At 34.1% G+C, this 16,893-nt stretch overlaps 1 protein-coding gene across 1 annotated transcript in view; it reads right to left on the bottom strand.

The window, feature by feature from the left end:
* LOC129235202 (glypican-5-like) overlaps positions 1 to 16,893 on the bottom strand; it is a 202,983-nt gene that overhangs the window by 177,485 nt on the left and 8,605 nt on the right. The gene's annotated exons all lie outside the window — the stretch shown is intronic.

Below are 16,893 nucleotides of genomic sequence, written 5' to 3'. Positions count from 1 at the left end.
GGAATAAAATCAGGGCTCACCATCATCAACTTTAACATGACAATACTGCACATAGCACATTACAATTCTGCATCTCAAGGCCAGACTTACGTTACATTCAATTTTCAAGTTATTACAGCTGGTGTGTAGCGTCTTATTCCGCACTGAGAAACAGCGACGTAATTCTATTTTATCTTTTAATGCTTTGTACTTTTTTACTAGTGTACCAGTGTTAAAAAAGTGCGATTCTCAATCTTTGTATGTACCGGACAAACTTTTTTTAAGTTCTCTTGCAAAGTCACTTTCATTAAGTTTGGCTTTAAGGTACACAATTATCAATTGAGAATTTTTTATTTTCAGAAATTTTTAGCTCGTTATACTAGTGTGTAATGATGAAGTGAAATTTAGAAAATCACTTCATAATAAACACTAGTCAGGCCTGCCTTATTTTATGTATTCGAAACCTGGACAAAACAGGAGGAAAACATAATTGAATTTCGGAAAGGAAGATTTTGCGAAGTATACTTGAAAGAAAATGGTGATTGGAGAAGATTCAATTTTGAACTAGCATATCGTGCTAGCTGTAGTACCCACACAGCGATGTCCGTCTTAAGAATTTAAAGAATCTCCCTTGAATAGATGAAAATATCCTTTGCTGCACATACCATTAAAGAAAAACAGTAAAAGTTCCTTTGCAATTTAAAATATTTCTCCAAAGAAATAAAAAGCATCAAATTTTATTAACAGTTGTGTTAAAATGTCAAATAATCCATCGACGTCATTGTTTATAGCCTATCTCGCCAAGCGATCAAGCTACCGAAACCCAGCCGATTAGAGAGCGAAGCGAACTCCATCCAATTAGCGATCGATCTTTTTAACAAAAATGTTCTAACAAAAACCCCGTTCTGGAAAAGCCTGTTCCCCGTAGAAAAAAGTTTTTAACTGAAAACCAGAAGAGATAGAAGTACATTTATTTTGATGTAAGGATCGCGCACGACAGAATAGCTCGCAGATGGCAGAATTTTTTCTTACTTACTTGACACTTATCGTTATCCATTTTAGATAATTCACACAATATCTTAATAAATTATAGCCTATGCATAATTCTGATGTTTTAGCTAATACTATTGTCAAGTTACATTAAAATCCATTCAGTAGTTTTTGCGTGAATGAGTAACAAACATCCATACATCTAAACTTTCGCCACTCGTAGTTCTAGTAGTAAGACTGAGTTGCCACTCGATCCTGGGGGGGGGGGGGGATTCCCTGTGTTTTCCCTGTATGAGTATGCAGCATTACAAACGAAGAAACACTGATGGTTGTATGAGAAAATTAATATCCTGATATTTCCATTACGGGGAAAAAAACAATAAATAAATAAATTAAATAAGGGAAAGGAAGAAGTATCCATTAAAGCTGAAATGGTGACTCAATATTTGTTTAACTTTTTATGAAGAAAAAGAAGAACTCTCTTAACATTTCAGTACTTGGATCTGAAAAAAAAATGAAAAAAGAAAAAAAGGAGAAACTGGGGGAAAAAATCATTGAAGCAAAATTACAAATTTTTTTTTTTTTTTATTTGTTTTTCTTCTTCTTCCCTTTTTAAATCAAAATTTTTATTTATTTATTTTTGGCAGTTAATATGCTGCGGCATTGATTTTTGAAACTGCAATTTAAAAAAAAAGAAGAAATTTCCTGAATTTTTCAGGTTTTTAAGGAAATTTTCCTAATTTCCTGGATTTTCAGTTTTTTTTTTTTTTTTTTTTTTTTGAATTCCCTGTATTTTTGCTCTTTTTTCAGGTTTCTCAGCGGCATGGTAAACCTGTAAGATGTATAAACAACCTGACATTACTAACCACATAGAATAAACTAAGTGGCCTATGTGATCCGAATGCAGACAGCAGGCGTTTCTTTTTCGTCCAAATGGAATCAGAAGGTTGGAAAGACCCCGGCGGGCGGTAGAAATGAGCTCATTCGGTAAAATCTAATTTTTTTGTAATAAATGAAAATAACCGGAAACCTAAGATTAACCAAAATTGATTAAGAGAAAAATCTTCAAAGGAAGGCACTGGCCCATAACTGGGCGGTTTTGACAGTTATGATGATGACTTCATAATCAAAGAAAAAAATTTTACTATGTGTCAAAACTTGACCTCTGTGGACGAAAACACAAAATTTACAGGAATAAAAAAAACTTAATCAATGGTGACAGATTTATTTTGTGCCTGGCTTATACAGTGATGGAAATCAAAGCAAATTTATATAGCACCCAGAATGTACACGGAACGGAGTTCGTAAAAGATATGCAGAATTTTAAGATGAGTTAATGGACGATAGAGAGAGATGAGGAATGCTGAATTCTATGCAGAATGAATATTTCAAGAGTTCAGAGGGAAGATGGAATCATCGTTTATAACTTCTCTAGATTATACATCTTTTACATTTATACGTAGCTTTTATCAAGTCCCGATTCATTCCTTATCCATTGAATGCAACAGTGCGCCGTTGATATGTCGCGAACATCGGTTATACGTCATTTTTCCTTTCTAGAGTTCAAAAATGGGGTTGTTTCCTTCAGTCAAAAGGAGTACTTTTAGTCACTGAAATTCATAGAATAAGCAAAAAAAAAAACATGGACCCAGAAAATTCTTTCATTTTCTCATCAGTTATTTTTTAATTAATTTTTTTTTAAACGTCCAATTTTTCAAACAAGGCGTGGTCTTGATGACGTCACAAATGATGCTATTTGGCGCATCTTTCTTCAGCATTTCCACGTTATGATAATCAAGAAGCGAATTAAAATTGCGTTCTACGTTTGCTATCAACCATATCGTTGCCAATACACGTGAGTAAAGATGCGAATTAAATATTTTGCACGGTGAATGGCAACATTGAATGGCATTTCATCATTTGTGATGTCATCGGTGAAAGCGTAAAATACGAAAGCGCGCCGATTTAAGTAATTTTTTTAAAATATTAAACTTAAACAAATTATTTAAAAAATGGTCAGATCCTATGTTTTTAAGCATGCTCTTTTAGAAAAAAAATACTTTTCAAATTTTGAAAACGACCCCATTATCTGTTTGACTATCTTGTTCGGTTTCTATAGAAGGGGTAAAGCCACTCGGGTATGGAAGGTCAAAATAAAAAATACAAAACGAAAAAATATACATTATAAAAAATAATATAAATACATAAAAAAAAATATCCAAGATAGACACATCAAGTATGATTTTTTTCACGTTTGAGTTTGCTTCAAAATTAAAGTTCTTGTTTTTAGTATCAGAGCTATTACAGAATAGAGATGTGTCGTTCATGAACGAACTGGTCAAAAAGAACGAATCCTTAAAATGAACGGATCCGTTCGTTCACTTAAAAAATGAACGATCGTTCTTTTGAACGGTGAGCAGTTTGGAACATAGTTTTGATGCACTTAAGATAAAATCGCATTTTTTCTTTACTGTCTGCTTTATTCATCATTTTACTTTACTCGTTGCAGTTAATTTGCAATTTTCCAATAACGTATCCATTAGTAATGTTTTGTGTAACTTGTTTGGGCTTGAATGACAAAATGATTGGATATTCCACTTTCTGTCCCACACACTTGCTAAAATCCTTCTCACGCCTTCTGTCATAAAACAATTTATGCATATACCCTTTATCACTTTTCTGGCAATCTTTTTGTCTTTATTGGGGGGGGGGAACAGCTTAGAAGGCCGAAATTTTAGGGTTTTTCATGATTTTTTTAAACAGGAAAAAAATAATCAGAATTTCTTTAAACTTAGAGGATTTTTTTTTTTTTTCATATTTTGAAGTACTCCTTGTAATTTTTTGAAGTCATTTTCACCAGAATTAGTGGAGTAAGAAGCTGCTGTCCATGGGTAGTTGCCATCAGAGCTTATTGCTGGTGTCCATTATCGAAACCACAATTTTTGCCTGTAATCATTGCATTTTTTCTTTCTCGTAAACAACATATTTCCCTTGAATATGAACCAAATTGTGATCAAAAAAAGTTGAAAATAGCACGTTTTTGAGGTGTTTGATCACAATGTTACGTTTTTCTACCTTTTTTTTCACACTTCTTGAAATTAAAAAAAAAATATATTTTTTTATACTAATATCATCAAAGAGTTAGGTAGGTATAGATTATATTTGAACAAAGAATATTCACACAAGTTTTTAGAATTGTGTATCAAAAACTCATTGAGCTAGAAATCACATCAGTTGAAAAAAATTTGTTTCGTGAAAAACGCGTTTGAGAAAAAAAATGCTGTGAAAGTTTTCGTATCTCCACAGTCACTTTAATTGCTCCTAGCATCGGAACTAATCAGAACTTTTCACTCAAATTTTGGTAACATATTCGTGAATAGTTATACATACTAACATTTTATGTTTTATAACGTAAAAAAGTGGGTTTTTTGACCGGTCTAAACTGGTCTCCCCCTTAATAACAACCCTTATGAACGGTCATCTATATTGATTTCGCTTTATTTTCAACTTGTTTGGCGACTTCCAAGTCGCTCATTTTACATTCCATATCCAGAAATTTTTAATAAGGGTTACATCCGTCTTAATTTTTCTCACATTTAAAATGGTGTAGATTTTTTTTTTTTTTTTTTTTTTTGTTCTCATCGGTACTGAGGAATAATTTGGAAACTCCCTAATCTTTTTAGGTGAGTATTTTTTAAAGTAAGTACCACGGTACTCCGACTGAGCTACCGATACATTTGTTTTAACTTTTTTCGTTATACATGGTTTATTGGTATTTTGTGGTATTTTATATATACAGTGCTACAGCGGGAAAAATTTAATAACTTACTTTTCTGACATGCTGAAATGGAACCTGCAATTTTTGGAATGGAAAACATATCTTACCATTTAGCCACCGAGAAGTATCTTACAAAACGAACTACAATTGCTTTATATATCTAAATAAAGTTTTTTTGATTCATTTTTCATATTTTCTTACTTTTAAATGATTTTAGTTACCTTTCCTTCAAAGAATATCAATGGTCTAATAAAACATTTCGAATGTACATGAGCATGTCGTGCAGAGAGATCACCTACAACTTTTTCAAAAATGAACGAAGTCGTTCAAATGAACGAGTTGAATGAACGGATCAAAAGAATTGAACGATCATTTGAAGAACGGATCATCAAAAAGAACGACATTGCCCACCTCTATTAAAGAATGATTTTTACTAATAACATGAAGACTGATTTAAAAAAAAAAACTTAAAGCTGTCAAACTTGAAAAAACAATGGAATACTGGAGCTAAACTCGTAAAAATAAAAGTATCGTGTCGATAATACGTCGTCTTCAATTATGCGTATATTTACTTCAGTCCCTTGAACGACGAATCAACGATGCTGTACTGTAGTACGTAGTAAGTTTATTCGTAGTAAGTGTTCATTCATTTTTATTCCTCTGGAGTAGTTCGTTTTTTACGGCTTTTCAAGATATTTTGGAAAAAACTCGATTTATTGACAAAATTAGTGAGTTTTGTAAAAATATGCAATTTTTCGAAAGAAAAAAAAATCGTAAATGTCATACTTCAATTAAGATTCATAAACGGAGATAATATTTGTTGTTTGCGAAGTTGAATTTTCTCATTTTACAAGGTTTAACTAGAAAACTAAAATTGGTTAAATCACATCTACTTCATAATGTAGAGTGTAAATATATATTTCATGTACAAAAATTTTCTTATTAAAGTATCTCCTTTTTTCTTGCGTTGTTTGAGTGCTTGCTTGACACCAGTATTTCCTTTTTCCTTCCACTTTTCTGCAATCTCTCTCACGTCTGTATTTAATAAATGCCACCGTTTCATTTTTATAATAATGAAGTAGGGGAATGTGGGGTAAAGTGAAATGATGAAATAATTGCTCTGCTTTTAGCGCCTCCTATCCGGTAGCACATGCAATCTGTTCCAGTCAGTAAAAAAATACTACCGAAGGTTAAATCATATAATAATAAAGGCAATTTTCCAAAATTGATACACATATTGTAATATTTTGTTGCAAGTCAAAAACTATTTTGTTATTATCAAGTGATAAAGTTCTAGTTAATAAAATTTTAAATATTATTTAAGACCTTCTAATACTCTGTTAAATATTTATTTAGTTAATACTAAGCGAATTTGTATTTTAAATATTTTCTACAATTAATCAAGTACATACACATTTTTTGCAAGTTTTACACTGATTTTTTGGTTAAACCCATAATGTACACTGTTAACCTTGTTTTTACCATTTTTCAGACGTTCTGCTACCACTTTAAGCCTTTTTTAAACAACAATTTTAACTCATTTTTTTTCTATTTTTGAAAATTATGTTCAAGTAGCCCCGCGCTGGTCCCACTCAGCGGAAAAGCTGTAAAAGAGGTGGTGGTATCAAGAAGGACCAACGATTTTGAAAGAAAACTCAAAACATACGTTCTAGTGAGCAAACTATTTATATAAATTGCAAATTTTGTATATACATTAATATAAAATCAACGTACATTCATAAAAACATATTTTTAGGCAAACATAATTTCTCAAATAGAAATATAATCTAACTACAGCTAAATCCAATTGAAATGCTCATTATTTAAACATTAGAAATAATGAAAACTCCTCTCTTTAATGGCTTGGATGGATTTATTTTCTCTGATATTATTTAATACCTGCTCTTCCTCGCTACTAATACTACAGGATGCCCAGGCTTGTTTTGTGAACGATCTTTTAATTTCCTTTTTCGAGTTGATATACTTAAAGTCAAAATGGGCTGATGCTACTCCATAAGACATTTCTCCGGAATTAATTGAATCGGGACATAATTGTAATTTTTCCTCTTAGTAATCCGCATATTTCCTATTTCAAAGGGTTCTCTTTTACTTTCGGACCCTTTGTATCCCTAGATCTGCCAGTTATCGGGTATAAATACAGTGAAACCTCCGAATAGCGGACAGTCAAGGGACCAGAAGTTTTGTCCGTTATTGGAAGGTGTCCGCTATTAGGAGGAACTACTTAATTTACCTTTTTCAAAGTGAGTCGTTGTTCCCTTTGTAGAACACAATCGAAACAATTCCGAAAGGTTTACTACATTTTACATCAAGTGTAATTAATCTGTTTTTTCTTAATAAAGGTATATTGACAGCCCACACTTGTCTTAAAAAGCATTTAATCAATTAAAGTAATCAGTTAAAACAGTTTGACATCTCTTTTTTGCATTACCAACGGCGGCGATTCGGCGGAGCAACCCCCCCCCCCCCCCACACACACTTTTTATGGTTAATTTACTTATTTTATCTCGAGTATCACTATTGTAGGATTGACAGTTTTCAATATGACCTTGAATATGGGAAAATCTTTTTCATATCTAAAAATTAAACAACCCAACGAAACCACGGCGCCATAAAGCCGACTACTACCGGCGCCGGTCTGCTCAATTGGAACTCCCGAGAGCCCCAGTTAGAAAAAGCGCCCAGTTTCCTCTTTTTTATCTTAACTTTTGAATAGTGATTGTGTACAAAATTCATTAAAATCTTAAGAAAAACGTACGTTAATTGTTAGACTGACATCAGTTTTCACTCTGCTTCAATAAACTCAAAAACAGCCGTTACAAAATTATGACTTTTTTTTTCCTTTTTCATTTTTTGCTGCCCGCAAAGTTCTTTTTTTTTCTGCCCCAACTTTTAAGACCCAATCGCTGCCTCTGCCCATTACCACCCTTTTAATTCCAAGAAACAGTGATAAGGAAATGATAGGGGGGGGGAATATCAATTGTGGAGGATGAAAAGCTTTGTAAGTAAGGCAGGCAGATACTAAGATATTCTGTGAAAAGAAAAAAAAAACGGAAGTGCTACGATCGCAAGGGAAATTTTTTGTGAAATAACTGTCCGTTATTCGGAGTGTCCGTTATTCAGAGTGAATTACATGGAATGGCCTATATTGAGGGACTGGGACTTGCAAAAATGTCCGTTAATTAGACGTGTCCGTTATTTGGGAGTGTCCGTTAAGGGAGGTTTCACTGAAGTAGCTAACCTCTTTATTTTAAAAGATTATAAACTTTACTTAACATAATTTAGTGATGAAATGTGGTCTGAGGCTATTTGAACCCAGCGTTCAAGCAGCCCCATTTTAAGGCAAACAGTGCACTTTTACTAACTTTTATTAGTTACTGAGTTAATTATATGGCCATAACTCTAAAATACTTATTTTATTAAGAAAAAGAATGCAAACATCATGAAACTATCATTACCTTGATGATATCAGTGTTCCCACGAACTTAGATGTGAACATTTTCAGACACTAAAAACAACTGTTTAGACAACTTGCAATCAGAACCTCAAATCAGAATAAGGCGGGAATAGCAGAACTTTTGTTTCATGCTCTAGCCTGTGCCTATTACTGCTACCTGTCACGGAAAAGGCTTTTTAAAGTCTATACATTGAGTTTTATAGGACCAGGACGGATTTTAAACACTTTTTTCTCGAGTTCAAGTAGCCCCAGTTTACTGTAGTTTATTTCGTTTACTCGCTCATCCATTTACTAAATACCTTTATCAATTCATACATTTACATTCCTCCATTTAGTTATTCACTGATATTGATTCATTCATTCACTTATTTTCTTCTTCATTCACTCTTTAACGTCTTCATTTATTTTGCTTCATATTATTAATTAATTAACTGATTTAATTTTCAGTTTATTGTCTCAGTATCTTTTCATTTACTCATTAAACCTTTTATTTACTGCTTCACTTGATAAAAAATATTTTCTAGAGTTGAATAGAAAATATTTCATTTGAAAAATATTTCATTTTTCATTTAGCCCCATTGAAAAGAAAAGTTAAAATTTTCAACTTTTTTTGAAGAAGCAAATTTATTGCCAAATTTTAAAAATATTGTTTCATTATAAGTTTTGTTGAAAAATAAAATAATCTATCTTTGTGTGCTGTAATTTTTAAAATAAATTTCCAATTTATTAATTTTTCAAAAAGCTCAGTCATCTTACCATATTTCACTTTGCCTACATTCCCCTACTTTTTGCATAAATTAAAAGAGACCTCTCGGTCAAAATAATAGGATATTTTACATCGAAACTCAACAATTGGATGTTCAATTCCGGCAACGAACTCGATCAAAACAGACACACAAACACGGACTGGTTATAAGAGAGAAACTGGTTTTACAGCATTTGGATTTCCCTCGGTGGCGTATTTGACCAGAGAGGATTACCGAAAGACACGGTGTGATCGCTGAAATGCAGGTGCCATACTAAGGGCAAAACAGAACAATAAACTGAGCAGCGAAGGTCAAGCAGAGGTCACCCACATTTTCGGAACCCGGGCTTCTTTTGTGCATGAGACCGGTCTTCAACAAAAGTGACAGGAATTTCAGCAGGAGCGCCCCTAAAACACGTATTAGTGGACAATCGGATAAACTCAACAGGTGTGCTCAACCCCACGCTTCGCAGTTGCAGTACATGACAGCTTCATAAGAAATAGCTCCTAAATACCTGAAGGAATTAGGCTTTGAAATGTGTCGGTTGCACTGCAGGATTGAAATAAAGGATTCACCAGAACAGATCTTGTACTGAGTAGGAGTTTCCACGTGGGACAAATTTTAAAGGGTAAATAGAGAACCAGAAGAAAGAACATTTCACTTTAAAAGCAAATTAATAGAAAACATTTAACTACCTAATTACCACAAAACTCCAAGGAAAAAGTCATAATGTGTGTTTGATTTTCAATGGTTAGAGTTGGAATTATTTTAATAATTTTTAAAAAATTGAGCAATGAAGTTTTTGTTTTTAAGTGCAACAGTTGAATTTCTATTCATTTCCATAAATTAAGTGAACTTGTACTGCCATTTTTTTTTCAATTGAACTTCACCTAAAATATTGCAATATCAAATCAATGACCCAACACTTAATTATTGGGGGAGAGTGGGGAAGGTGTCTAGAGCTATAGGGGAAGGGATCAACCCGCCTTCCCCCGAGCCCATGGTTTTATTACCAATACTAATACGGTAGTTTATATACATGCAAGATGTAAGGTCATGCGCCTCCCCCCCCCCCTCCACACACGCAGAAGGTCAATTCTGCAATTGTGGCTGCGTTAGATTCTACAGTCATTCACTCAGTTCTGTTCTCTTGGAATGTGCAACATCCAGTATTCACGGGTGCACGAGTTGTAATGAGGAGGGGGAACCCTCACAGAACCCTTGATTTTTTAAGCCTTACTGTCAAACATAGTACTATACGCACAGTGCCGTAGTGGGAAAAAAATGCTTGGGGGGGTACTCACCAAAAGAAAGGGCAGTTTGAAATAAATTTACACAATCTTTTTACAATAAAAACGAAACATTTCGGTGGACGGCGCCCTCCTCCCCAACTACAGCCCTGCACAAACATGTAAGACCGCCCCCCCCCCCTATACACGAAAATCCAGGCTGCGTTAGTCCCAAACACTTTTCATGCCGTGGAGGGGGAAAAAAATTTTACGGTTTTTTTTTCTGGAAAAATTGGAAACAACGGAAAAATTGATTTTTCACTAATTAAAATGTAGAATAAATAGTTATATTTTCAAACAAAACTTTATAAGTGCTAACTATTTTATATGCAGTCTATATTATTTTCTATCTTAAAAATATCTCTTATGAATCTCCTCAGTTATAATAGTGCGATATTTTTCTTCAAGAAAAATACTCAGGTAAAAGTAAACAAATTTGTCATTTCATTATTCAAATTAGGTAAACTATATCTTAAATGCTGTTGTTGAGCCTTTAACATGAAACAAAGGTGAATAAAAAAGTGAAGACTAGGGAGCTTCTTTTCTCCCTCTTCTAAATTCGTCTCTAGATACTTCTTTTTTTATATTTTTTCATGTAAAATCGAATTGCAAATTAAGGGGTGAAATAAAAAAGACAAAATTTGAAGAAATAAATTATACGAACAGAAAAGAGAATGTTCTTGAATGATTCTGTTGGATTTTGATTAGCTAAAAAGATAGTGGGAATTCGGATGCCTGAGGGCCTGTTCACATATCGGCCGTCCGTTCCGTCCATCACGTTTGTTTCCTCCCGAAACAGGTTTTCTTTGCTGGTTGCCATGACAGCAAGTCGTCTTGGACGGGACCGGTTTCGATCAGAAGAACGTTGATATCTGACGGCCGTCAAAAGTAGAACAGCAATTCATTGGTTCCCGCCAAACAGCGCGCTCTTTTCTCGGGTGGGTGAGTTCAGCCACGTGATTGATGTGCGGCGACCGTATATGAATGCTACTCTGTTTTCGTCGGCAAGCCGTCACATCAAAAAACGGGATGGACGAGACGGATGGCCGATAAGTGAACTGCCCTTAACAAGTCTATCTGATAAGGCTGATCGCAGTGAAAGCTCTAAAGCCCGCAGGATGAAGACCATCAGAGGAAGACATCTTGGAAAAAAGTTTTATGGTTTTATTCTGGGAAAACGTTTGATACTCTTACTTGTATCGCTATGCAATGCAACTTTCAAGGGGTTTTGTTCGCAGAATCTTCCTCCGAGTTGGATGGTTAGAAAAGATAAGTATTGGGCACAATGCACTCCCGCAATCGGCATCCCCGTCCCTGTTCTCTCTGTCCATTCTTCGTATTCCTTATTTGCGAAACCCTTGCTAACTTCCATACTACATCTAAGTTTTTTTTTTTCTTCGGTACACTTTACATAAGTTTTTCTTTTTATTCACTAGTATTCTCGGGGGGGGGGGACTTTTTTTTTCACATAGATACTTAGTGAATTATACTTCCCTAAATTTTGGGGTGATTGGGTCTGCTTCCCCCTCTAGTTACGTCCGGGTATGTCATAAAGTGATATTCGGGTACAAATAAGGGCTTATGAGTCTCTCCGCCGGCAATTTCTTGAAATTCAATTGCGAAAAATTAAGTTTTAGTTACGCTATTCACGATAAAAGTGAAAATTGGCAATCACCATCGGCCAGAAAGTGACAAAATGAAAAAAAAAAAAAAAAAAAAAATGGCGAGTTAAAAAAATCAGCCCAACAAGGCCGCCAACAGCCAAGGTGGGGCCCTTGTCAATTTGGTCGCCGGGTCAATCCCTCTCCGACCATAAAACCTGTCAAATTTATACTACTCTCATTCCGAGCCGAGCCCCTATTTTTTTGACTAGGCTGATATGGCATCTCGTCGGTCCTGTAGTTACATCAAAATCAGTAAGAATGCATAAACATACTGTAAAATATTTTCCACTAAAATCAAGATGCAGTTGAAAATCTAATATATTAAGAAATGTTTCTTACATTAGGAAAGTAATGTCTTTTGAAGGATTAAAAAGTAATCGTTTGAAAAAAAAGTGGACTTATTTGTCCATCATAGAATTACGTAAAACATTTATCATGTGCACGAAAATCGGTTGGTCAACATCCAGAATCGATCTTTTAAACGCTACTACCAATCCTAATGCGGTAATTTTACGCGAAATGATAGAGAGCCACCTCCCCCAAGGCAAATTCTAGCTGCACTCTAGTGCCATGACCCCATAATCAGAATACACGCTTGCTAAGTACCTATTAAATCGCGAAGTTTGCAGAAAGTTTATGCGACCCAGAATCACTCCTGGAAGTTATTTCTAATTTTAAGCCTGGGAAAAAAAAACACTTTGAAGGCTTATTAGATATGCCTATTAAAAATAATGCACTAAATTTTAGAAAAGTTTTAGAAAACACTGAATATTCGGTTGATATTCGGAAAACTGTACATTAGGCAGACAAACCGAATAGGAAACTAATTTAAATATTTGACAATTGGAAAATGAACACATGTTTTCTTTATACAATGAATGAAAATTATAGTAATACACCATTCACCATTATACAAAATTAAAATAATTACTTACTAATATTTTCGCATGCAAAATAATTTTAATGTAAGGGATTCTCAGATATTAAATATTTTTAAAAAAATGTTGCTTTTTTATTCGACACTTACGACAGATTACATTAACCTTACTACTACATTTCATATATGTATATGAAACAGGTGGCGGATCCACAGGGGGAGGGGGTGATCGCCCCCCCCCCCTCAATTTTTTCTAAATTCAAAAAATTTTCGGGAAAAAGTCACCAAACTCCCCTCCCTCCTTCCCACCTACTCCCCCAACACATCACAAGAAGCCGCTTACAACCGTATTCTTACGACTTTAATTCCAAAAATTTTCCAGGGAAGAGTTCCTCAACCCCCTCACTCCAATGTCATCGAAGATTGAAGCTCCAAAAACTTTTGACAATTTCCGAAAAATTGCCGGAATTCAAAACGTTTTTGAAAATGTCGTTAATGAGCGCCTTCAATTACGTTTTTAGAACTTCAATTGCGAAAAAAATTCCGGGGGAGAGCCCTCGATCTCGATTCCTTCCCCTAACGTTAATGAAGACCCACTAACATTAAATTTTTGAAGTTTCAATATTGAAAAGTTGAGGGATAACTCCTGACTCCATCCCTTCCCTTAGCACTACCAAATATGGCTAATCAACACATTTTAGGCTCCAATTTCAAAAAATTTCAGATGGAAAGTTCCAAACCCCGTTCTTTCCCCCTACGTCAAAAAGATGGCTTACAACTGCGTTTTTGAGACTTCATTTTTGAAAAATTTGCGGAGAGGAGCCCCTCCAGGTCCTTCTTTCCTCATCTTTCAACATCATTCAAAAATCGTCTGAAACAGCGTTTTTAACTTCTACTTCGAAAAGTTTCTGGGAAAAAGTTCTGAACCCCCCGTCTTCTGCTACGTCATTAAAGATAACCTACAATTGCGTTTTCAGGACTTCAATTGCAAAAAAATTTCCGGGGGGAAAGTCCCCGAACCCCTGGTGTTTAGCATCATTAAAGATACCTAAAATTGCGTTTTTGAAGCTCTAATATCATAAAAACGACTGGGGAGAATTCCTAAATCTCATCCTTTTCCTTCAAGGACACAAACACACCAAATAATTGTGTTTTCGAAAATATACCCTTAAATTTCAAAAAAAAAAATATCTGGAAAGGGACTGCCAAACTTCCCTTCCTCTTATTAACCACCAAATAGTCTAAAAATGCGTTCATAACAAAACAATTTCGCATGAGAGCCTGCAAACACTACTATACTTATGCGCCAATATTAAACAACTCAATCAACTAACAAATCCATATCTATCTTCAAATTTTATTTACAATTGAAATTTTAGTATTTCATCATGTTTGGTACGGAAACTGGTAAAAAGAGATGCCATCTTAATTGCAACCTTTATTTTATAAGGAAGTACAATTGAGGACCTGAATAGGTACTGAAAAGAATTCTGAGTCCTCAAACAAATCAAAAGTTGAAGGGTTTAATTTAGATAACGGATCTAGAATATTAGTAGAAGCTTTTTTTTTCGATTTTTTTATTCTTGTGTGTGTGTTTGTATGTGTGGTACTCGAAACACTCATAACTTTCAGTCTAACTCTTTAAACGATACACATTATTCGAAAAAAATAAAAATAAAAACGTACTTCCGTCCTTAAACTTTTTTTTTAATTTAATTTTCATTAGTCCCCCTCTCCCCTTCTTTTAAGAGCCATTGTCTGTAAGGATCAGGCAGGTTGTGATTGTTGACATTTTTAATTTTCTTTATTTTTGCAAATGTTGTTCCTTATCATGAATGTAATGTTTGTGCAAAATATGAGCTTTGTCTGCCTTACCGTTTTTGGGAAATTAATTTTTTTAATTTAGGGGGCGTGGCACATTTTTGCGTGTTTTTCAAATTTGCAGATTTTAAAGTTCTTGTTGCTTTAAGCGCCCCCATAATGACATGGATTTTTAAATTCTATACTATTATATGGTCTTCTTAGATACTATTACAGCTGTCAAATCCGTGTCACTACGAGGGCGACGGCCACGAACTCCGTTTAAAAATGACCGAAAATGAATTTTTTTCTATATTCAAGGCCAATTTTCTCAAAGCGCCTTCATGATGACACCAACATTTTTAGATCATTTTCTAGCCACACTTACATACATCAAAAATATGTATCAAAATCGGTGTCACTATAAGGGCGCCAGAAGATATTGGAACTTTTATTCGATAAATTTCACAAAAACACAAATATTTAAAATCTAACTACAACTGTCGCCCTCATAGCAGAGATCTGATACTAAATTAGGTTGATAACCAACATGTTTGTCTAACATTTGCACAAAAAAAATCGGTGTCACTCCTATTATTTTTGGAAATAAAATCGTTCGAAGTTAGTACGTTATGGCGTTTTTTTATATTTATTTATTTAATCTTTTCACCCCCAGATAGTTTTTTTGAACATATTTATTTTTAATTTAATACAAAAATGTGTACCTTTTAACATAAATAGCTTTGGGCAGTAAGAGCGTCTTTTTCTTGAATAGAAAATGCCCGTTTTGATATAGGTATAGGCAGATGTATTGTGCATAATATGTCTAGATTATCATACCAATACTCATCTTGTTTTTTCGGCCAAACAAATCTATTTATTCCAATTGTTCTTGACATACCTCAACTTGCAAATGGATTTTATGCGAAAGATGTATAGAGAGAAGCTCTTACAAACATCTTATATAAATGCTTCAAATTTTCAACTAATAAATACCCCTGCATTGCCAAAAGTTTAATTTAATGAAATTGGATGGTCCCTATCTTTACGAGCTCAGTTCAAGTTCACTTCAAAGCAGAAGGAGTATTTATAAGAACAATTTACGATTGGTGAAAATACTGGGAAAAAACAACATTCCTGTCAAGTTGCACACTAGATGAGAAATGCAGTTCGTAACGGGGAAAAACTGTTCGTTGCTTCAGAGTATTGTACTATGAAACAAATCCTATCCTTTTTTTTTTTCGATGGAAGAAACACAAAACCGAATGCATTCTCAATACATCAAATGAGAATATTGAAGAAAGCGAACATTCAGAATCTGAAACTGAATTTGAGGATAACGTAGACCAAAACGAAGAAAACATTAAGAATCAAGTCAAACCAATTTCAGAAAGACGATCATCTCTTATTGAAAACTGCTAATTTTGTAGCACTAAAGCATGGGAAAACATGGTATCCCAGAAAAAGAGTAGAAGTTGACCATTTGCAAGTTTATGTCAAACGCATGTCAAGAACAATTGGAATAAATAAATTTGTTTGGCCGGAAAAAACAAGACGAGTATTGGTATAATGGTCTAGACATGTTATGCACAATAGATCCACCTGGTACCTATATCAAAACGGGCATTTTCTATTCAAGAAAAAGACTCATTTGCTGCCCAAAGCTGTTTATGTTATAAGGTACACTTCTTTGTATTAAATTAAAAATAAATATGTACAAAAAAAAATCTGGGTGTGAAAATATTAAATAAATAAATATCAAAAAAAAACGTCATAACGCACTAACTTGGAACGATTATATTTCCAAAAATAATAGGAGTGACACCGATTTTTTTTGTGCAAATGTTAGACAAACATGTTGGTTATCAACCTAATGTAGTATCAGATATCTGCTATGAGGGCGACAGTTGTAATTAGATTCTAAATATTTGTGTTTTTGTGAAATTTATTGAATAAAAGTTCCAATATCTGCTGGCGCCCTTATAGTGACGCCGATTTTGATACATATTTTTGATGTATGTAAGTGTGGCTAGAAAATGATCTAAAAATGTTGGTGTCATCATGAAGGCGCTTTGAGAAAATTGGCCTCCTTGAATATAGAAAAAAATTCATTTTCGGTCATTTTTAAACGGAGTTTGTGGGCGTCGCCCTCGTAGTGTCACCGATTTGACAGCTGTAACAGTATCTAACAAGACCATATAGTAATATGGAATTAAAAAATCCATGTCATTATAAGGGCGCTTCAAGCAACAAGCACATTAAAATCTGCAAATTTGAAAAACCGGCAAAAATGTG

This window comes from Uloborus diversus, chromosome 2 (genome assembly GCF_026930045.1).
Source record: "Uloborus diversus isolate 005 chromosome 2, Udiv.v.3.1, whole genome shotgun sequence".
Lineage (NCBI taxonomy): Eukaryota > Metazoa > Arthropoda > Arachnida > Araneae > Uloboridae > Uloborus > Uloborus diversus.
This window is presented reverse-complemented; position numbering and strand designations above follow the sequence as displayed.